This window comes from Neopsephotus bourkii, unplaced genomic scaffold (assembly GCF_033783945.1).
Source record: "Neopsephotus bourkii isolate Nb327-2 ecotype Australia unplaced genomic scaffold, CSIRO-AGI_Nbou_v1 NB_1139, whole genome shotgun sequence".
In the NCBI taxonomy this organism is placed as follows: Eukaryota; Metazoa; Chordata; class Aves; order Psittaciformes; family Psittacidae; genus Neopsephotus; species Neopsephotus bourkii.
This window is the reverse complement of record NW_026901625.1, coordinates 69,337-91,904: the sequence shown is the minus strand read 5'-3', so window position 1 is coordinate 91,904 and position 22,568 is coordinate 69,337. Positions and strand designations below refer to the sequence as shown.

The 22,568-nt window shown below is 41.8% G+C and overlaps 1 long non-coding RNA gene across 1 annotated transcript in view; it reads left to right on the top strand.

Moving 5' to 3' along the window:
- The first annotated feature begins 5,969 nt into the window (after positions 1-5,969).
- Positions 5,970-22,568, top strand: part of LOC133217360 (uncharacterized) — a 57,626-nt gene continuing 41,027 nt past the window's right edge. The window contains exons 1-2 of the long non-coding RNA XR_009726863.1: positions 5,970-6,072; positions 10,210-10,305. This is a non-coding gene — a long non-coding RNA (uncharacterized LOC133217360). The remainder of the gene's footprint in view (positions 6,073-10,209; positions 10,306-22,568) is intronic.

Below are 22,568 nucleotides of genomic sequence, written 5' to 3'. Positions count from 1 at the left end.
TTGAATGGGTCTTGATTTAAAGAGGTGGGATGCTGTCCCTGAAGCACAACATATTCTGGCGCTGCCTACCTGTTCCTTAACTCCCTCTTTCATATGTGATCCCTAGACTCCATGTTTTCTTTGGAGACTTACTGTGTGCTTTTTCACATTTTAACTGTTGTGGAACTTAAGGACATTTCTTCAGTTAAATCATTATTCAATGAGGAGCCCATCTTCATCTTCATGATGCTGCTCTGCAATGGAGAACATGCTGATCTGAAGTATAAACACTTTATTTTCCTTGACCTAAAAGGAGAGGATCCAAATGTATGTTTTGGTTTGGAGTATGTTCACTTATACATGGAATGTTAAAAAATACTTGTGCCTTAGCATTCCTTCTGCCATCAATGCCCTGTTCAGCTTGAGCTCTATCCCTCCAAAACCAAACCATGCGCCACTTTTCACTTTGAAACTAAAACCACCACGAGGTAGAAAGCAGTAACCTTGCTGTATACACTGCTGGATGAAGGATAATGATAGATCCTTACCTGTACATCTCATTATAAATCAGATCTTACTATTCCAAAACTAGAATATCCTGAACTGCATTCTCATAGTGGCAAATTCAGGTAATATTCAGAAAATGTAAAGAATATGACTGAAGCATCAAGCCTTAAAAATGCGTTTTAAATAAAACATTATTCTGCCCATAGTGGAGAATGTAAGTACAGAGTAGAGCAGGAGGGATAGAACAGGATTCAGTGCTGTCCTTTACAGACTGCACGTTCTTGGACTACATACTTCCATGTGTATTTTGTCCTGTATTTACAGACTTCTCTGTGTGAAGGACTGACATTACAACCCTCATTCTTACAGACTGAATACCTTATGGTGCCGCCAGTGCTCCCTGGTCCAGTTGACACATGAAGAGGCTGATTTCCACAGCTGCTGGCTTCTGTGTGTTCATTTATTCTGGGCTCAGGGTGCTTTCACATGTCACATATCACGATGAGTGTGAGGCCCAGCATGAAAGTGGAGACTTTCTGCAGAGACAGAGCTACTGGAGTGATCCCAGAACCCTAAGTTCTTGAGTACTTGTCCCAGCTCAGCCTGGTGGTTTACACCCATGTAAAAAATCTGTTCTCCTTAGGCAACTAAAATAAGACATAAAAAAGAGCCTCAGAGTGACTTATTTTATACTGGTCTGGGACTGTTCATTAGAGAAAGCCTATGAAAAGCTCTGCTAATCTCTGGGCTATAAGCCAGGATCTAGGAGAGGGTGTGCAGTTCTCTGCCTGGAAAGTACTAGTGTTCCTGTACTGTATTTCCACAGCAGAGATTCAGGGTACTATGAAGTCCTGCAAGCATTGCAGCCATTCCAGGAATACTTCTGGGTCAATTGCTTGGGGGACATGTAATTTCACCCAATCAGCACGGAGGTCCCAAAGGACCTGACTCATAATCTGCATCATAGGATGGAACACGCTGTTGCTGCTGTCTTGATTTGAAAATTAGTTGAGCCAAGTCGGAAAAGGAAACTGTTCCAAAGGGCACTTGAAAACAGAAAGTCACTTAAATTCAAAGCGTATGTCTCGGGATCAAGGAAGTTTACTAGACAGGTTTTAAACTACACATTCTTGTGGTCCTTCAAAAATGCATCAAGACTGGAATGTGAAATGAGAGAACCCAGTGGTGAAACGTGCCACATATTTTCTGCATTTCACTTTACTGACAGAAAGGACACTGGTGATTTGTAACATGATGAGAAATAACAGTTCCACCAGTGAGTTCTGTATATTGGGTCAGCTCCTGGGCACTGAATGAGCAATGTATTAGCTGGTGTGCTCCCACCAACAGATTCTGGCTTCAGTTCAGATATACCTCGAGCTGTCATGATCATTCCAGCAACATAAGATGAAGACTGTAAGCAGCAGGGATTGAGTAGCACTTGCATCTCATTATGGTGGAGAATGGGGTAGCCCAGCAGACATCACAAGTCCTTAAAGGGTGGTGAGGTGGTGGCACAGGGTGCCCAGAGGAGCTGTGGCTGCCCCATCCCTGGCGGTGTTCAAGGTCAGGCTGGACGGGGCTTGGAGCAACCTGCTCCAGTGGAAGGGGTCCCTGCCTGTGCCATGGGATTGGAACTGGATGAGCTTTAAGGTCCTTTCCAGCCCAAACCATTCCCTGATTCTGTGGGAGGGGAAGGTATCATTACAAATGCCATAATGGGACACAGACACATATACAGCATGAAGATGGAGCATATGCAGAAGCTCAAGGCAAAGAAGGTATAGAAGGATAAGGATAAAAAGACGTGAAACAGAATTTGCAGGAAATCTGTTGATGCAGTCACACTGTGATGCCGTGTGTGTGCCACAAGAGAACAGCTCTGTCAGGGACAGCTGCTGGGCCAGGCCACAGCTGCTGCTGCTGGAGTAAAGTTGCCAGTGTTTTAAACAGACTCCTACATTTTCCCAGGTCTTAGAAGTAACAGGAAAGGCCACTAAGAATGGAATAGAATGGAGTGCTGGAAATGGTGGAAAAGGTACTGGAGTTTCATTACTGTTTGTAGTGGAGATTTTCAGAGATCCAGTTCTAGTGTTTGAATTTGTTTGTGTAAAAATGAGCCAAATGACAGCACTGTCCCTTTGAAGTCATTCCACAGCTGGATGGTTTGAGCTGTCCTTTATTTCCATTCTTCTAAGTTTTCCTGTTTTTCTTAAAACAAACATTACTGAATTTCAGAGACTAATACTAGAGAAGTATTCCCTTCCTTCTCACACTTCCATCTCAAGCTCTTTCCTTAAGCATTTACTGGCAGCTATCAATAGAAGTAGATGGGCCATTGGTAAGACCAGAACATATCTTTGTGTATATGGCACTTCTTTTAAGTCCATTATGAGAATTTCACTACTCTGCAAGATGTCTGATACAATGATATTAATGCACAGCCTGCATAATTCCCATTTCTACCTTCACTTTGGAAAACCCAAACCTGTTGGTGCTGAGTCTGTCAGCTTTCGTGGTGTGTGTACTAGCAAACAAGTATATCATCTTAAATAGGGAGCTAATTTCAAGGACTGCGCACCCCAGCCAGGAAAGCATCAGGACACGTGCTCTGGGATGATCTAAGCATCTTCGTTATTCATACTGTGAGCTGCTTAAAAAAGGCCAAATTTCTTAGGGTTGAATCAGCCAGGAAAGGAATTCACAGAAGAGTAAGAATCACTCAAGCGTTTCAGAGAATTGTTATTGTGGCCAAAAAGCTATAAAATGTAGTAGAAAGAAAAAAATAATTAAACTTACTTTGAGAAATCTGTATTAAAAGTTTGGACATACAAGAAACTGAAAGAGTAAGATGTATAGAAGCACAGAATAGTTTGGGTTGGGAGGGATCTTCAAAGCTCATCTAATCTAACCCCCCTGCAATGAGCAGGGGCATCTTCATCTAGATCAGGTTGCCCAGAGCCACATCCAGAAGACATTCAATCCAGAACCTGGGCTTGAGTGTCTCCAGGGATGGCATATCCACCACCTCTCTGGGCAGCCTTGGCCAGGATTTTATATTAGAAGAGCCATATTTAAAGACCATTCCAGTCCTTAAATATATTTTATAGTATATATGTTACATATATATTTATATATATGTTTTTTATAGTAGAAGGTCCATAATATTTTTCCAGAATGGTGATGTTCTAAACCAAGCTATATCAAGAAAGAGAATCCAACAGCAGCATTACTTCATAAACAGATAGAACAGTCATGCAAAACCCAGTCATGTGCAGTAACTTTTGCTCTTCTGCATGTTGGGGTAACGCAGGTACAGACATGCCTGTGAACTGACTGTAACTGTCAAACAACAGATGTACAAATTAATACAATTTCCATCAATTTTTCAGTCTGTGAAAATGTTTTTCAGAGGGGCTTACGTCCTAAAGTTCTGTGGACTTCTAAGAACGTTTTAATCCAAATACAAATCCTCTCATTTAGTCCCACAGAACTGGGAAAAGCATGGACTAGGTATTCTGAAACCACACTAGAGGGCACTTAAGCTGTTTCTTGCAGAGTAGGTAAAGGCTATAGTAGTAGGATGCTTACTCAGGAGCAGCAGTGGACAGAATTGAACAGGGGAATTGTAGGATTTATCAGTATTTTCCTCAGGAGCAGCTCTGGGGCAGTAGGTCTGAATTTCTAGGTATAAATTTGGCTTTTAAGTAGTGTAAGTAATTAGGATGAAAATAATCTAAAGATTGCTGCAGTAGTGTTTTGTCTTTGTACATAGATCAACCACACAAATGTGGGGTATTTGGGGAGTTTAAAATAAAATCTAGTCTCAAATAGAGCTAATATCCAAAGAGTTGGGCTGCTCTTTGGAGTCTGCTGTCGCTGTATTGCTCTTGCTCCAGTTCTGTCCCCTCCCCAAGTACAAGTGTGATGCCCTAAACTGATTGGTTTTATGGAAATTACAAACCACTTTCTCCTACAGAGCCAGGCTGAGAGACCTGGGCTGGTTCAGCCTGGAGAAGAGAAGGCTCTGGGGAGACCTCAGAGCAGCTCCAGTGCCTAAAGGGGCTACAAGAAACCTGGAGAGGAGCTTTGGATAAGGGCTTGTAGGGACAGGCCAAGGGAAATGGCTTGAACCTGCCAGAACAGGGGAGACTGAGACGAGCTCTTAGGCAGAAGTTCTGTACTATAAGGATTTGAGCTTTTGATGGTATCATGGCCCAAGTATTCATTGTTCGTTGGGAGTGCAGAATGAAAACAAGGTCTTTGAGCTTAACTACTGTCCATCTTTGAGAATCAACAACCCTTGGCTGAAGTGCTCTGAACTGATAAATCAGATCATGATTTATCCATGTAGCCCTCTTAAAAATAGTTTTTGTGTATTTAGTGTTTATGGAAATAACAATTCCGAGCTTTTTTCTGTAATCTGATGTTTCCCTTCTTCACCAAAACAAAAAAAAAGCTGCAATCATAAAATTCCATGAATTAAAAAGCAGGATCACCTGTGTATGGATACACTGCGCCATTGATGGTACTGTGGGCTTTTAACTTGCCAGCAGCAGCCAGGGACTAACAGCACCCATCAGTTCCCCCTATTTTACACACCCCCAAATTAACCTGTTCACTGTCTGCAGTTTTATTGACTTAGAAACTATAGAAAGTGAACTTATATCTCTCTGAGATCAAGGCCTCCATTAGCATCTGGAGCCACCACTTTGAGGTTGAGGTCCTGGAGCTCAGCCCCAGGGCAGGGTGGTTCCTTCAGCATTTACTCTCTGCTTGTTCATAGAAACCATTGTTAGCAGGAGGCACAACTGGAAAAGCACTTCCAGCAGATGACTGTAATGTATTTGTAAACCAAACTTTGCTGGGGAATTGGCAGCTGTCTCCAAAACAGGCTTTTATTTGACTGGCTGAGTTTCAGACAGTTCTTATGCCCTGACATCAGATACACCAGTTCATGGTGTCTTCTCTCACAGTTGTCAGTGAAATGATGCTACAAGCTGCAGTTGAGTTTCTGGGTAACTTACAGGCCTTCTGGTGAGGTAGTTTTCCTACAAAGGACACAGACTCCATTTATCTACATGGAACATCTACCTTTTGCTAATTGCACTCTCCAGTCATAGGGGAACTTCTGGCCAATCTTTCCATCTTTTCCATCTCTCAAACAATCTCTTGTCTTTATCCTTCCTTGCCCTGTATTCTTCTGTATCTGCTCACCAAGTTCAGCTTAGTTCAGTTGGCAAAAGGATGCCCTCCCTGGGGCAAAGAAACTTAAAGCCAACCAAGTTGTAATTTCATTTTGTTAGTTCCCAGCTGCATGGGCTTCCAGATAAGGCTGGCATCATACAGACATAGCTTTCTCATCAGAGGGGGCTGAGGAGCCTTACTGAGAGCCAGGTGGGTTGGCCCAGGTGGTTGTGTTTAATTCATTGGCTGCCATTTTGCCCTCATTAAATAATTTGAAGCTGGAAAAGCTTCTTGCAAAAAAGCTGTGTTGCTGACCTATTGCTTTGGACTTCCTGCATTTGCTTCCTCAGGAGCATCAAGTCACAGGGAGAGATGTTCCTGTTCCCAGTAGCTTGACGTGTTACTTGAGAGTTTGATGTGTGTGCGATGTTGCTTATAGCAAGGAAAAACTGTGTGCAGAGGATAAAGCTTTGCTAATAGCTGCTGAAGGCTCTTGGACAAGCTCTCACAGGATCTAGGAACCAGCTCAGGTCTCTTTGCATTCCATTCAAATGCAAGGTGTGCTCTTTTGATATGACTCCAGTAGCAAGCCAGACACAGAGTGAAATAAGGGCACCTCCATGCCATGGATGAGGAAAGAGGGAGAATGTCTTGTGGCAGATGCTGGGTTTCCTCTGTAGGGTACTACTGGGTTATCATAGAATGATTCAGGTTGGAAGGGATCTTAAAGAGATTAGTGCAGAAACCTGAAACCTCTATTTGAGTGGATGGGGACACATACCTACTATTTACTACAGACATGTTGATCTAATCTGTTACTTCCCAATATATCCTGTATATCCATGTAATAAATGCACACCAGTAGAACCCCAAGGTACCCAAATTCTCCAAGTTTTATTATCTCTTTTCAATCATAGATTCAAAGAATGTGTTGTAATGGACCTTAAAGGTCATGTAGTTCTGACCCCCTTTCCATGGGTAAGGATAAAAGTGTGTTGCCTAAACTCATTCCAAGATGTGAAGTACTGGTTAATGCTCACTACGGTTTTTGCATTATTGTGTAACTGCACAACGTTATCTGCTTAGAAAATGGAGCTTATCTTTTAAGACTGAAGAGTGTTTGCCTCTCTAGGAGGAGCTTTTTGTGTCTGGACTAAGAAGGAATCCCCTCTGCTAAGTGGAGTTTTTCAAATATACATGTGCATTTTAAAGCAAATAATGTGACTTGGAGTTTGTGGTGAAGTTCCTCCTGTCTTAATGTTTTGGGGCAGAATAGAGAAATGAAAGTTTAGTGAAATTCTGGGGTGTTGAATTGTGCTTCCAAGATGATCCTTAAGTTAATTGTACTTAAGCCATTTAATAGCACAGTTTCTTTTGGGCTTCCTGTGCCACTGCATGGGTGGCCTGCTGCTGTCTGCAGTGTGGAACATGAGCTTTCTTAGACAAACAGCTGAAATTGGCATCAGAGAAGGCATAGAATGTGGAAAGAAAAAGAGAAGCGAGGAAGAATAACAGAACAATGGATAGTAAGTATTAGTCTGACCAAAACTGCTGGGTTGCACATGCAGCTGGGAGATGAATTTGACACAAAGGAAGGAACTAGAGCAAAAACTTATTTGGAAGATAAGAAACAGAAACAGTTCTTTACAGAGCTCTTAATGTAGGAGTCCTTCCAGTTGTTGAGGTCAAACATAGAGACTGACTATGAGGAGCCTTAGGATGTGTGGAACTGTCAGCTTTCCAGCTACATCACAGAGTAGTGCTCTGTTTGAATGTGGAAAAGCATGCAGAAAGTAAACCTGCTGACAACACCACCATGTGAGAGCATCTGGTTTGATTTGAACAAGAGGGAATCAGAACAAATGAGCAGAGATGGGAGCAGATCTGGTTTCCAAATTGTAACCTGTTATGAAGAATTAGCATTTCAGGTTTTGTCTAAACTATATAGCTGAAGAAAAGACAAATGTGACCAAAGATCTGTGACAAGTTACTGGAAAATGAGGGGTTTTCCTTGAATGTTTTCAGTAAAATAGCCTGCATCGGTTACTTGTGCTTCTTGGCACATACAAGGATGTATCAAGTGAATTTGCTGGGGTAGATGGCAATGAATGTGCTGTTGGCCAGTATTCTGCTGAACATAACGTGCGCACTGTAATGGAAACTTTGTAAGCAATTTATGAATTACAACAGGCTGCAAAGAGCTGCCAGAATGGAGAAGGACAGAAGTAGGATTATAAATGACTGACAGAAAACCTCTAAAAGAGCAGCTATAACTTAGGAATGACATAAAAGATCATGCACTTTTGTAAGAATAAGCAACATCACACGTGGAAGTAAACGGCAGGTAAGGTCTGTAGTGAAGAATCTGGGAGATGCTACAAGCTGAGTAGAGAAGGCTTTAGGAAAAGAGGCAAATACACTGTGTGTTATGGGCAGATGCTTGTGAGGTGAACGTGACAGCACTCACACAGGCACTTCTGGATTGTGTTTTCCAAGAAAGGTGGGGATCTCTAGGGATCCATCCAGACCAACTTTGAGCTCTCTTACCCCTCTCTGAGTTGTAAACATGAGATAATGCCAGGGTATCTCCTCATATGTCCTACTTATGTGTCAAATCTTTCAACTGTGAGGTCTGCAAACAAATATTGCAAAGAATAATATAAAAGTGCAGTACCAGGCTCAGAAAGTAGACAAAAAATATACAAGTGACAGAAGCAGGATGAGTACAGACACTTGCTTCTTCCTAGCACTGTGATCAGAATGCTGCTTTCTGTCTTTATTTAGCTCTCTTGGTTTGGTTGCTCAGAAATGTAGGAAGTCTAAATCTGCTTTGTTCTCATAAGTAGCAGTTGAATGCCTTTTAATTATCTGTCTTCTGCATTTCCAGTCCAGTTCCAGAGAACTTTTCATGGATGCTTCAGAATGCTTTTGAAAACTGTCTGTGGTGCTGTTCAAAAGATGATTGAGATGACAGCATTTCTCATGCTCCGAGTGTTGGCCTCTCTCTGCTTTTCATTCGTGACTTTCATGGGTCCTTGAGAATTAAGTCTTTGTGGCTATTCAGCTGGAATTGAGATGTTAGGGGAGAGTTGCTGTTCCTAAATCACTGATGTGTCTTGACATCCACATTTCTGTTGGGCGTTTATGTGTCTGCCTGTTGTATACCTCAGAGGTATCCCTGGTGCACGCAGCTGAGTCGATGGAGATCAGTCTGTGTTCTGACACTGTGCTGTTTAATGCTGTTACGGTAAAGATGATACTATTTTAGTGGTGCAGATGGGATGGTCCCCCAGCCCTTCCTGACCTGACTACATGACTGCCAGCTTGTCTTGTTCCTGCGCAAGGAAGGACATGGTTATCCCATCAAAACAGTGCCTATTACTGCACATTTTGAATTCCTGTTCCTGAGCAGTAGCTTGGCCATTGGGTTTTGGTGTCTCTGTAGTGAATTCTGGATTGAGTTCAGATATTTGAAGTACTTTGGTCCTTTGTTATTGGTGAAGCTGTTAACTAACATTTAAATGAGTTTCTGTTTGGTGAACCTGACAATTTGCAGCTTCCCTATAATGATACAGTGTATAGCAAACTTTCTGAAGTAATACCATTTGGTTTTGAAGGTTTTCTTTCAGAATAACAAACCCCTCCTGTGTTTGCAGACGTGAGGGCTCTTTGCAAGAGTTGTAAACCATTTACTAAGGATATGGCCTCCAGTGTGGGCAGAGGTACAATAAAAAGAACCATACGACTGAATTAAGATCCTGCAAGGAGGAAAAGGTCTGGAAGCAGTTCAGGTCTCTGCACTGAGCTGTTAAAGTTGAACTTCCAAGTTTCTAATCAAAAGCTGAAAACAGATGGAAGTAAAATGTGAGGAGTAATATGAAAAATATGTGGCAGGGAAGATCAAATGGAAGAAAGAAAATTAAAGTGTTCTCAATTGACTGCAGAGTTCCTTCAGAAGCCGCTTTAGAGGAGAGCAAGCCTATTGATGCTTCGCCCTTCGTTTGTGTCTAGATGCACACAGGTGAAACAAAGTAGAGCCTGATGGAGCTGGGGTTATGCACTGCAGCATCGCTCCTGCCAGCACTGAATACCTCAGCTTTTCTGTGTTATTAAATTAGATTTAGGAAACCAAGAGGCTTGCAGTGATTTCTGAGGGCTGTCTTTGCAATTTCCAGCTGAAAAGACAAAGATTGAAAGCAAGGATCTACTCTGCTGCTGAAGTTTTGTTCTTATTTCTTTTACTTCGAGGCAGTAGGATGACATCTGTGCCATCATGTGGAAAAGCAGGAGTTAGAAGGATTTGAAGTGTCATGATCCAAAGATCCAACAAGGAGAAGGGAAAATAATGAATTAATTCTCTCTAACAAGCAGAATATGTCCTTATTCAGTGCACAGGAATACCATTCTTTCCTTCTTTGGGGAATACATGAGCAGGAAAATGAACTGGGAGACAATAACATAAGAGTGTTGTCAAAGTATTCAAAAAAATAGCTGCTACTTGTGCAGATGCCAAGTCTAACTTGGGCTGATTCTCAGATTTTCGTGGAGCAATTTCTGAATTCTATTAAGATAACAAGCAAATCTCCTTTGGTGCTCTGGGTCTGCACTTTGGGAAGTAAAGGTGATTTCTTGGTGAGTTTTCAAAGGCCAAGAATATGCGTGCTTTGAAATGCAAACTGAAATGTTACAGAGAAATAAAAAATGGTGAAATGTTAAGGGAAAGGGGAATAAAAAGAATAGACAGCAAAAGTGGAACCAAAGTGGAAATGTAAGCGTAATATAATACCTGGGGTTTTTTTGGACAACACACCACAATATTGGGCAGTAGCAAGTTTCTTTGCTGCCTGCACACCTCGCATTCCGAGTCTGGGATAAGCCACAGCTTGTATCATAACAGCACCCAGGTCTGTGGTCTGTGGTGTCAGCAATGTGAATTGCTGAATGTCACTGTGTTTAAAACAGGATAAGGCAGCCCTGTGAGATGAGCACACACCAGAGTTTGTTGATCTATGTTAGTGTTGTTAACATGTTGAGTGATACAGCGTAATGGCAGAAGTATCAAAGGTGTGACAGCATGTAAGGCCTGTGATGGATGATGATAATGCTATAGGATACGTGCAGTCCATGTTAATGGATGATTATAATGATACATTCAAATATGCCAACCATGGCAAGAATGATAGTGAGGGGTGGTATGTCCTTTTCTCTTAGCTGAGTGCATTCCATAGCACTTTGCCTGCTGCTGCAGTAGGTTTGTGTCATGCAATTGAATGCATGTTGCTGTGTCCTGCATAATTCAGAGGGGCTGAACTCTTTCCTCTGTTGGAGTGCGTTTGTCTTTCCCAGATCTGCACTTCCCACTCCTGGTAGCATGAGTGTATCCCCAAGCCCCAGAGGATGCATGTGACCAATAGCAACAGATGTGCTTGTCACAGAGATGCTGGGAGCATCTGCACTGTATTCATCAGAGGCTGAAGGTGTTACCTGGGTTGAATGTTACTCACAGCTTTACAACTTTGTATTATACCAGACTCCTGTAGCATCCTGTTGTGCATCCCTGAAATATGTTTATGTGGATGAGTAAGAGCAACTCCTGGTAGTGTACTGAGTAGGTATTAGTTTCCAAAGGTGTAAGAAGCAGTCATTTAGAGTGATGAGTGCATTCAAACATACCTGCCTCTGAAAAAGGAAAAGAAATTATTAATGCTCTGGTAACAGACTTCTGTTCATGTTCATATTCCTTTCATCTAATGCAGAAGAAGTAAGATGAGTTGGATAGCCATAGTGGAACCAACTGCCACACTAAAGTCTCTTAAGTAGCAATTCAGCTTTAACTGTTTTTACAGTTACTTTTTAACTAGAGTTATAAAAATAGCCCATCACAGTATTGCTAAGTCAGGCTAACCAGTCTTAAGACCTCTTTGCAAGGTTCCTCTCACTTCTTATGTCTCTGCCTATAAGAGCACTGCCTGCTTCTTATAGAGATACTGTCTGTGTTTCCAGAGCTGCCATGGGATGCTGAGTGTTACCCCCTCAGGTAATGCTCCTTGTGATGATGTGGTCCAGTACAGGAGGCTGACATGTTTCTTTGATTCATTTTTCATTCCTAGCTCTCTCTGTGTCTTACACTGACGCAAAAGGAAGAGGCTAAATAGAGGCTTAAATACTTTTTCAGTAATGCCAAAATCCCACTTAGGTCTTAAAAGCTGTAGAAACTATTTCTGACAAGCTTAAGGAGGTTTTTGTGTTTGCTGCTGTTGGCTCAGAGATCCTCTATTTCTTATCTCTGTTTTTTAACTAACAGCTTTTCCCACCCTGATCAAACGAACCATTCTGCCCATGGACCTTGAAGTTTAAGCTCTCTTTCCTGAACAAGATTGTCCACAGAGCCACCAAGATCGTCAGCTTCCCACATTGAGAAAAGTGGTCTCAGCTTAGTACTGTTACTGCTTCAAAATCCACCTCAGAGAAAGTGTAAGCAGTTGTTTGCAGTGTAAGTTAACATGATCTGCCATGGAGTAACACCGTGACATTCTGCTTATTTCATCACACTATGAAAATAAATACAAGAGGTTTCACTTTGACCTCTGGCTTAGAAATGAATTTAAACACTGAGAATAAACATGCAATGGAGGACATACAGCTTAAGAACTACTAAGTCATTCTGACATATTCTGGCTATTTATCTTTTGCTGTTGATTAGTCTCTGGTTTACAAAGGATCTTTTGTGCATTCACAGCAAAGATGTGAATGAAAGTAACTAGCACTACATCTAACAGCAGTTTAACAATAACAGTGAGTTAGGTTTTGTAATGTTACATGTGATGGATGGCAGACAAGAAGATGTTTCCAGATGATTTCAATTTCTTACGTCTTTTAGGTTCTAAACAGCTTTAGGTAACATTCCAGCAAAAAAGAGTATAAGAAAAGCTAAATATTCCTAGCATTCCATCCTGGTTTGGGTTGGAAGGGACCTTACAGCTCATCCGTTCAGAACAGTGAGCATGTGCCCTTGGTACTCCCCCATGGTGGTTTGGATCACAGTGCTCTCACTCTTCATCTGTTTTACTTTGCTAAGAAGCTCTTGTATCTGTATATACATATATATTTATATATGCAATAGTTGCTCTCTCAACCTGCTGGTTATGCTGTGCAGCATTGTAGAAGTGCTAAGACCATCTTCCTGCTTCGAATTTCATGCTGCATTTGCAGTTTCTAACTTCCAGTCCCTACATGCTTGCCTCTCCTGTTTGATCACTGAATGAGGTATACAGGCTTTTTAGCCAAATATTGTCCTAAGGCCTCTTGAAACCTAAAATCTAGGAGGGAGAGTGTTTGGAGGAGGGGTTGAAGCAATAGCTTTCTTTTCTTGTCTCCCCATGTACCTCTTCTCTTCCTCTGGTTTCTGTTTCCGGACTCTCATATTTGAGTTAGAACCGAACCAAATGGTTGGTGTTAGAGATCCTGAGCACATTTGCTGGTTGCTCAATTTTTCTGGCCTGCAATCTCTTTGGAGTATTATTCCCTGTGAATAGACCATTCATTCTGAACCACACAATCATAACAGGAGATTGTTTAATGTCTTTCTGTAACCTTACTTTCTGCTACAGGCAAACCACAGGCACATCTCTCAAGAGTGTTGTTTGGTGCACTACTTTGTCTAAACATTTTCCCACTGGATCTAATCCAGTCTGAGATCTCAACTGTCGTGAGAATGCAACAAATCATTCTGGGAAGTATCTAAATTTGCCCCTATTGGTCAAAGCAGTGTTTATGCACAGCCAGAACCACATGACAGAGGAGAGAGTCCTCTTGAACCCTGTTAGTAATATGTGCTAAAAAAATACCAGAGCTCCCAATTTTTTTCTATGAGTAAACCACAAAACTACTGTTTGCTCGTTTGAACAACCCCTGATTCGAACATCATTGGAAAAAAGCCAGGAAAGCATCTGGAGTCAGCCCAGAAACATTTTTTATCTTCAGAGCCACTTTATTGATTCAAACAAACAAACAGGATAAAAACCCACTGAAAAAACCCACAGAAAAAGCCTTTTCAGAAGTGCATATGTTCTTTGAAAGAGCATTTTAGGGCTTTACAATGATTGCTTGAGATGTGGGACCTACATGACAACTGCCAGGAGGGATCTGTCAAACATAAATGCCATAAGTGTACTTGCTCATTTTCAGACCTGCTTCAGATTAGCCTCAACCACTTCTCATTTCCTATACAGAAACATCCTGACATCTCCAAGGTATGTGGAAAGGAGTAGCTCTGCAAAGAGGTATATTTAGCAGTTTTCCAGTGGAGTGAGTTGCAGAGCACTCACACAGGGGAAATGACCAAGAAAATCTGCTGTTTCCATGGGCTGCTCTGAACAGTCTGGAGTGGTGGATTTGTCTCCAACTGTAGCTGATGCTCAAGTTGCAAAATACAGCATTTAATACATAGCTGAAGGGAAGATATAAGGTACTTGGATGACAGATACTCTGTCAGGCAAAGAGTGAAGCCTGTTGGCAGGAATGCTGGTGTTGTTTCAGCCTGTTCTGCATGAACTTTGAAGGGTAAAATGTGCATCCGTTCCTCCATCTACTACTTTATCTTAAACAGCTAAAACTGTGACCTGGTTGCTCCTGCCTCCAACTGCTGTTTCAGGTTGGGGTATTGACAGGGAAGATGCTTTATGTACGGAATGAGGCCTGTTTCAAAGTCCTAGAACATTTCATAGATAATAAGCTTGATCCTGAGCACAGAAAAATGGTGCATGGATATAGAAATAAGAATGGCATGGGGAAAATCTGCTAAACCAAAAGGAAACCTTCCAACTGCAAGACAGCCTGTTTGACTTGCATTGTTGGCACCAGCTGGGTGTCAGTACTACAGCTGTTTCCTAAGTATGTCAGCATTAGCAAAAAAGGCAGCAGTTTGTACCTAAATACAGGGAATGCTGAGAAAGTGACACTATTAAATGTTTGTTGAATCTATGCTCAAACACAAGATCCTGTTCAAACTAGTTAAAGGGAAACCATCATCTGTTGACTTGTCTTGCAGTGCATGATCAATGCTGTGGGTGTATACTTCAGCTGAAGAGTGACTCGTTATGAACAGAAGGAATAAACTCTGACAATAAACATCATTTTTCAGGCTAGCACTGAAGAAGCTGGGAGCAGCTCCAGTTTGCAAAACCTCATTAATTAATGTGATTCTGCCTATTTGCTTTTGCAGAGCTTTGATGTTCAGCAATCAGTGTTTAAGCTTCACTGCAGATGACAACTGTATTGGAATTTATTAATCACTGAATGAGTCATCTGTTCACCTGCATTGCTCAGTGTCTGAGCAATACGATCAAGTTAAAGATGACCTGAGTTTAGGGATGATGAGCTAAATGTTACCTGTTTCAATCTATGCCAAATCCATGGTAGATAAGCCATTCTGTTTGCTGAATTATCCAAAGAAATGTCTGGTTATTTTTAAACACATCAGAAAATTAGGACCTGGAATCTCTTAAACGCTAGTGAAATAGAGAGCAATTCAGTGTCTCAAGTGCAAGTTGGAAGGAAACTTCTTGGTTGGTTCTGAGTTGCTGGGGATGACATCTTCTTCCAGTTTCAGAAAGATAAGTACCTTGGTAACTTTAGTGGATGGAAAGTGTTGCATGTATCAGCAGTGAGGAGCTTATACACAAGTCTGCTGCTCCTGGAATGCACGGCTTTCATTTTCATAGTGCCACCCTCCTCCTCATGCTGGCTGTGGGAATTGTAATCAGCGCATCTGAGCCAACCTGGGAGAAGCAGAAAGCATTGAACCTTATGTTCAGAAACTTTATTGCCACAGTTCTGGTGCTGGGAACTCTCTCAGAGCAGCAAGGAGGCAGCTTGGGAACTCCAACAGGAGGTGAAGTGCAAGTAACCAGAACATTCTTGTTTTCCCTTTCATATGTCAGCAACTACTCATTAATTGTAACAGTACCTTCAACACATAGTAAGCTGTGTTATGTGCAGGCTACTATACTTATGTGGCAAAGAGTGACGCAAGATGATGATACTGTCTGTCACAAAGGGCTTCTCTGCATCAGCTTCCAGTCGTGTGGCAAAAAGTAGCAGCATGTTGCCTGGTTTTTGCCTGGTTATTACAGTTCACTGATACACTTGCATGTAGTCATTCTAATAGTGTAATTGACAAATAACTCTACAAGAGATATATGTTAAACGGCTGTTGAAAATAGTGCCTAACCATTCTGCATTGAGCTTGTCTAATAACTTGCTCCAGTCAGACATCGGAAAAGTTGTTTGCTTCAGGCTAACAATAGCCCTTGCAGAGTTTGTTGTGTTTGGCTTCAATGGTCTGCTTTGGGAGTGCACTTTGAAAGAGAACTTCAAGAACTCTTGTCTTCCTAGAATGACAAAACTGGGCTTCCATCGTTAGTAAACAGTCCAGTTTAGAACAGCACTTTCCCGTTAGATCCTGCCTTTCCTATGATCCCAAAATCTTTTTGCTCTCTTTCTCGATTCTGATTTTATAGTTGTAAACACAGAGCAAAAACTTGAGTCTTGCAAACAGAGGTTTGACATAGTGGACGCTGTACACACTCTTTCGTTATTTACTTGTTCAGCAGCAATTTCCTATGGCCAGCACAGTCCACTCCACTTAAAATGTCATCCCATGGTGCCTAAAGACTCACAGAGCATGTGTGTTTAGAAACTAGACATGCAGTCTGTGTGAAGAACCTAGAACCAAAGCATCACCTGCAGTTCATGACATGAATGCTCCTTCCCTTCAAATCAATACCAAAGGAAAATGAATAGAGCTTGAATGTTGTTGCAACCTATCAAACTGAATATTGCAATTAACACACTGATTAACTCCTATATCAGACAAGTTCTGTTTTAATCAGAACCTGTAATACAAGTCTCATTATTTATTGGTTAATAGCTGTATCCCATGGGAATTGGGACTGTGCATGTTCCTTCCTTCCTGCCACGGCTTAACTTGTTCTCAGAGTTGGATTCTGTGCGCTCGAGTTGAAATCTAACCAAATCAAATGATTCAAGAGGAAAATGGAAAATGGGACAAAATCCCCAGAGGATGCCTATCATCAGTAGCAACAGATGTGCTTTTCATAGAGATGCTGAAAGCATCTGCACTGCCTTCATCAGAGGCTGGAGGTATTACCTAGGCTGAATGTTATTGCATAGCTTTACAACTGTGTGACTCATTTCTCCAATGATCACACTTTGGATCACAAACTTAAGCGCGAGATCTAGCTAAATGCCTGAAAAGGGGCCGCTATGTGGCTGGATTATGTAAATAGGAGTGATACAAAAGAGACAATCCATGAGTCAGTGTATTCAGTACAGGCTTGCCTTTTCCAGACAGAAGGAGCAATTGCACAGTAACTGAATTGAGTACACCAGTTTGCGCTTCACGTAACACTTAGATTTTGTAGTTTATGCTGCCTTGCAGTATTCTGTTTAAAAGCCATGTGTGCCAAAAGCAGTGCTTCAAATGAAAAAGCCATATGCATTTAAAACAGTGCTCCACTGAACTGGTATAGACATAGGCATTTTTAGGGTGTTTTGTTTTCTTTTGGTCTAAAGCAAGAAAAAAGTGTCCTCCAGAAGAGTTTGGCAGAAGCACAGCAGAAGGACCTCCTACCTCACCTGCTGACTTCAATTATAGTTAGATCATAGGGTCCCCATCAGTTGGACAACAGGTAGCAAATGATGGCTTTCCTGAACAGAGATGCACAGTAAAGCTTTGCATCTTCATCCTTCCTCCTAATTTTTTGGAGAGTTTAAGGGAACCCTACAAAAGGTAGGAATTTCTGATTCCATCAGGAAGTATTTGGTGCTGTTTGAAGTCTAGAAAGAAAACTCAAAGAACATTGAGGAAGCACTTACTAGATTGGTAAGATAAAATATAATGATTGAAGGAATAGTTATAACTGGGAGGTAAGGGCAAAATATGTTGATAATTTGAGGCCAATGCTGGAACCTGTTGTAGTCTTGGAGAAATGAAGAATTCTCAAGCCTCTTACCTGCAAAGCCCCTTCTTGTCTGCTCTTGTCAAGCTTGGGATGTTGTCTTCTGTTCATGCTGCCTGTGAACTTTACATTCTCTTATTTGATCCAAGGAAATACCAAAAGCTGTCGGCTGAGGAAAGTGCATCTCCGAATGTTGTCAGCTATTTCTTTAAACCATTATGGAGTTGTTTTGCTCTTCAACATCAGCAAACCCAAAGGAATGTTCATTTTTCTGTTGAGATGTTGGTCCTGCCACTGAAACCCTTATGATGTCTAAAACCACTGGATACTGTCTCTCATCCAGATTGGAAGTTAGATAATTCTGTCTTGTGTTTTCTTGGTTTTAGCCCTGTGCCCAGGTGTTCTGCTGGACTGTTTTCTTTAAATATTAAACTGCTGTAGAGGGTTATTCCATATTTTGTTCCACATTGGGCTGTGACATACAATGTTCCTTAGTCTTTTGCTAGTTTCTTTTCATTTCGTAAAGCAGCTTGGTCGAAGGGTGCTACTGAAGTGTCAGTGCCCAGTCCTCATTGGTTATACAGACTAAAAGCTGGAATTGAAGATTGTGTATCAGGTCCAGTGGCTTCTTTGTAGGCAGACAGAACTGACTTTTCTAGAGCAAAGAATTCCTCTAGAACCCAGCTAGAGAAAAGTTAAAATGCAATACACAGTGATTCCAACTAAGTTCTCTGACAGAGGCTGTAATTGCTCTAATGAAAGACATTGCTTACAAAAGGAAAGATGGAAAGGGTGTGGCTTCTCCAGCATTTAATTGCATGTTTAAATAAGGGATTAGATAATGAAGCAACAGTGTCATGTAGGGGATGGAAGGAGTCACAAAGACAAAGCATCATTGCTATGGAACCTGGCTCTTTCCCTCTCAATGTCAAAATTTCCTGTCTGTGTTGCAGTTAAAATAATCAAGGGAAGCCCCAATGAAGTGTAACCTGACTGCAGGTCTAGGCATCAGAGTGGCCTTCCTGGCATTCCAGGCTTTTGGCATCAGCTCAGCAGTAGGAATGATTGAGTAATCAGCAGGATTTCAGACATGTGTCATTGTCTCCCCCCAACAAAAACCACCACCAAACCAAAACTGTAATAACAGCAGTGACGAGAGGATGAGTCCTATGTTAGGTGATGGAAACTGATTATGGTCCACACCTTCCTCATCTTTCTAGAGAAGGATCTGTTTTCCTGCAGGCAAAATTTATCCTGCACTCCTTAGTGAGACCAAATAAGCAGCAGTGAAATTGTTGGCGTTCTGCATGTGGTGTTTGATTAAAGGTGAAACCAAGTCTGTTTTGATTTGCTTTTAAATATAAGGATCTTCCTTTTCCTTCCTCAGAATCTAAAGGGATGAATTTCAGATTCTTGTAGTAGTGACTATGCAGTTCTTCCAATAAGTGTGTTTCATAGCAGTCTATTTAGTTCGTCTTATTTGCTATGAAGTAGCTTTCCTTAGCCATATTTATTTTCAATCCTGATGTTTACAACAGGTGAGGCTCTAAGAAGGAATGAAGGCTTTTAATTTTTAGGGAAGCAGTTTGTTTTCAAGCTCATATCAATATATAAACTTTGTAAACTTCTTAAACAGTGAGAAGAGAATCTAGCAAAGAGTCTGCAGCACTTCTTTTGAAAGAAGTGAACATGTGTGTACCACTCTCCATGCTGAACTGCAGTTTTGAATCAACATTTATGTTCAAACTACAGCTAGTACAAATGAAAGTAACTTATCCAAATATGGATGCTCTTGTCATTCATTGGATACAGTGGAACAAACAGCAAAGCAAGCTGGTTTTAGTGTATTTAACAGTGTTTCAGCAGTGTAAGTTGTGCTGTGATGTCCCCTGGGTCTTTAGCCTCTCAACCCTTCTCTTGCCATTGTGGTACAGGTTTGGTCACAGAAGACCTCATTCGGAATCCAGGAAGTTCCTGATGGGCAGTAATCCTGTAATTGTTTTCCTCTTCCCGTAAACTTATGTGAGGAAATAGATTTCCACCTTTTCGCTATAACCTTCCCAGGGCAGTGGTGGAATCACCATCCCTGGAAGTGTTCACACACCATGTAGATGAGGCCCTCAGTGACATAGGTTAGTGGTGGCCTTGGCAGTGCTGGGGAACGGTTGGGCTTCATGAGCTTAAAGGTCTTTTCCAACCTGGTTGCTTCCATCATTCTGTGACTTGCTGCAATTGCCATCAGTCTGCTTTCTCCAGCAGAGGAGCCTGTAACATGCTGCCCTCTCCTCAGTAACTGTAAGCCACTGGGAGAGGGCACTGTTGAGAGTTTCTCAATCAGTAACATCCACTGACATGACAGACATTACCCAGGAATATGTAGCAAAAATACTAAAAGAGGAAGGCATTTAAACACAACACTCAGGCCGCTTTGTACATGACTTTTGCAGCACTACAGGATTCTTTGCATCAATCACAGTGTCAGTGGCAGACAGTGAAATGGTAGATCACCATGTGCTTGACTGGAGGGGAAAAAAATCAAAGAGAAAAGCTAACCATAGTAAAGGACAGTTCCTGAAAATATTTACAAACTGCAGATTCAACACAACAGCTATGCTGACAGTTGCTAATGGCTGTCACAGCTTCCCAACCACCACCACTGAATTAATTCAGAGTAAGTATTTGGAAAATTACTTACTTCAACACTGAAAATATTTTTGTCAGCTTAGAATACATAAATTTGAATTTGTCTTCTCACACTCTCATATTGGGCTGATAATTCCTCAGGGGTTTGCCTTCCAGAAGAGCAAACTGCAGACTGGTGGGTTTGTTCCCTTTTCTGTACTCTGGCAGGAATCCCAGACTGGTTTGGGTTGGAAGGGACCTTAAAGCTCATCCAGTTCTAATCCCCTGCCACAGGCAGGGACCCCTTCCACTGGAGCAGCTTGCTCCAAGCCCCTCTGTCCAACCTGGCCTTGAGCACTGCCAGGGATGGGGCAGCCACAACTTCTCTGGGCACCCTGTGCCAGCGCCTCAGCACCCTCACGGGGAAGAGCTTCTTCGTTATATCTAACCTGAACTTCCCCTGTTTCAGTATGAACCCATCACCTCTTGTTCTGTCACTACAGTCCCTGATGAAGAGTCCCTCTCCAGCATCTTTGTAGTCCCCTTCAGACACTAGAAGCTGCTCTGATATCCCCATGCAGCTTCTCTTCTCCAGGCTGAACAGCCCCAATTTTCCCAGCCTGTTGTACATGGAATCATTGTAAACAGAAATCTGCTGTAGCCTAATGATGTAAAAGGCCAAATCACTGCAACTGAGATGGTATCTCAGGCATCTTTAGCTGGATTTTATCTCTGGGGGGAAAAAAAACCGAACAAAGCTTGGCACTGAATTAGTTTTCTAATTAAATCTTGATGTCGCCCTTCGTTTTTAAGATACCAGTTGTTGCCCAAGGAAGCAGAGCGCAGTCAGGATAATCAGTCACAAATGCATACACTAATTCACCTCCTGGAGGCATTGCATTCTGAGGCCAAGTTGCTGGTATAATATGGGAGGCACTGGCTCTCACTATATGTAGAGGAATTTTCCATGTCAGTTCACTTGTCTCTGTAGAATGCTAAGAGATGCTTTTTACTGAGATAATCAGAAGGTCTTTATGAAAGGTGTCTTGTCAATGGCTTCATGGTGGTTTGGAAAGCTCCAGAGGGTCAGCAGTTGCTTTTCCCAGGGTTTATTCTGATTTGGTTAACCTAGCCTGTTCTGCTGTAGAGCAGCAGCATCTAAGAGATTCAGTGAGTCCTGTAGTTCATTTCTGGCTGTTCAGGTATGGTATATCATGGTGTGATACTAACCTCTTCAGATTGCATGAAACTCCTCACTTGGGCTTTATCAAGAGTATTTCTGTTGTTGGAGGTAGCAGGAAAATATAATGCCAGTTGCTACAAGAATGGCTTAGACTACTGTTGTTTTAAATCCAAGTCTTTAAACATGGTTGCAAACATCTGTAAGTGGATAAAGTTTGAGTGCTGCAGGGGGAATCCCACAGGCTGGGTTTGTGTAGCTGTGGTCAGAGATGGAGCTTTATCTTTCCATCTAAACATGCAGTTAATACAAAACTTTAAACATGGCAATAATTCTCTTTCTAAGAATGAGCTTTTCCAGGTTTTTCTTGCCCTCTAATCATAAACCCTCATGTTATCATTACATTATTTTCTTGAAATACTTCAGTACTTTTCAGCACATCATTGGTCACATCTGCATGTCACGCCAGCATAACAACAGATGTGCAGGGAGAGAAATGATGTACACCCGTAAAACTGAAGTTACCGGCTTGGATTTGTACCTCTTAAGTCTGGAATTCCAGAATCTGTAGTTAACAGTGGGGTCAAGGTCAAGTGTCAATGTCTTGAACTGTCCTTTTCACTAGATCAGTGTCATGAAGGATGAAGCAATAATGTCAGTCTCAATAAATCTGGTAGTCCTGGATGAGCAGCAGCTTCATTTTCCCTAGCTGCATTGTGTCACATATGGTAAAGAGCACTTCTAAAGCAGATTTGTTACTTCTGTCCATTGCTTTAAGGCCAACATAGAGCACAGACAGGATTCTGCTCAAATCTGTTTTCCTTTGCTTTGGAATACTGTGTGTTCCACTGATCTCTCTCCATCTTTCCTGTGATGTCTGGCAGCTGGCTGTTGCTGCTGTTGTGTTTGTGTGCTGTTGTGCTCTACTGCATCAGAGCATCTGATGCCTACATGATTGCACTGTGAGTATTCCTTAGCCTCTGTTGCCTCCCCCTACTCCAGAACAAGTTGTCGTTATTTGGAGGACACAGGACAGCCAGGAGCCTGCCTTCTCATTGACCTTTCAGATAGTTGACTGCTCACGCAAGTATTGCAAATATGTTCTTCTGGAG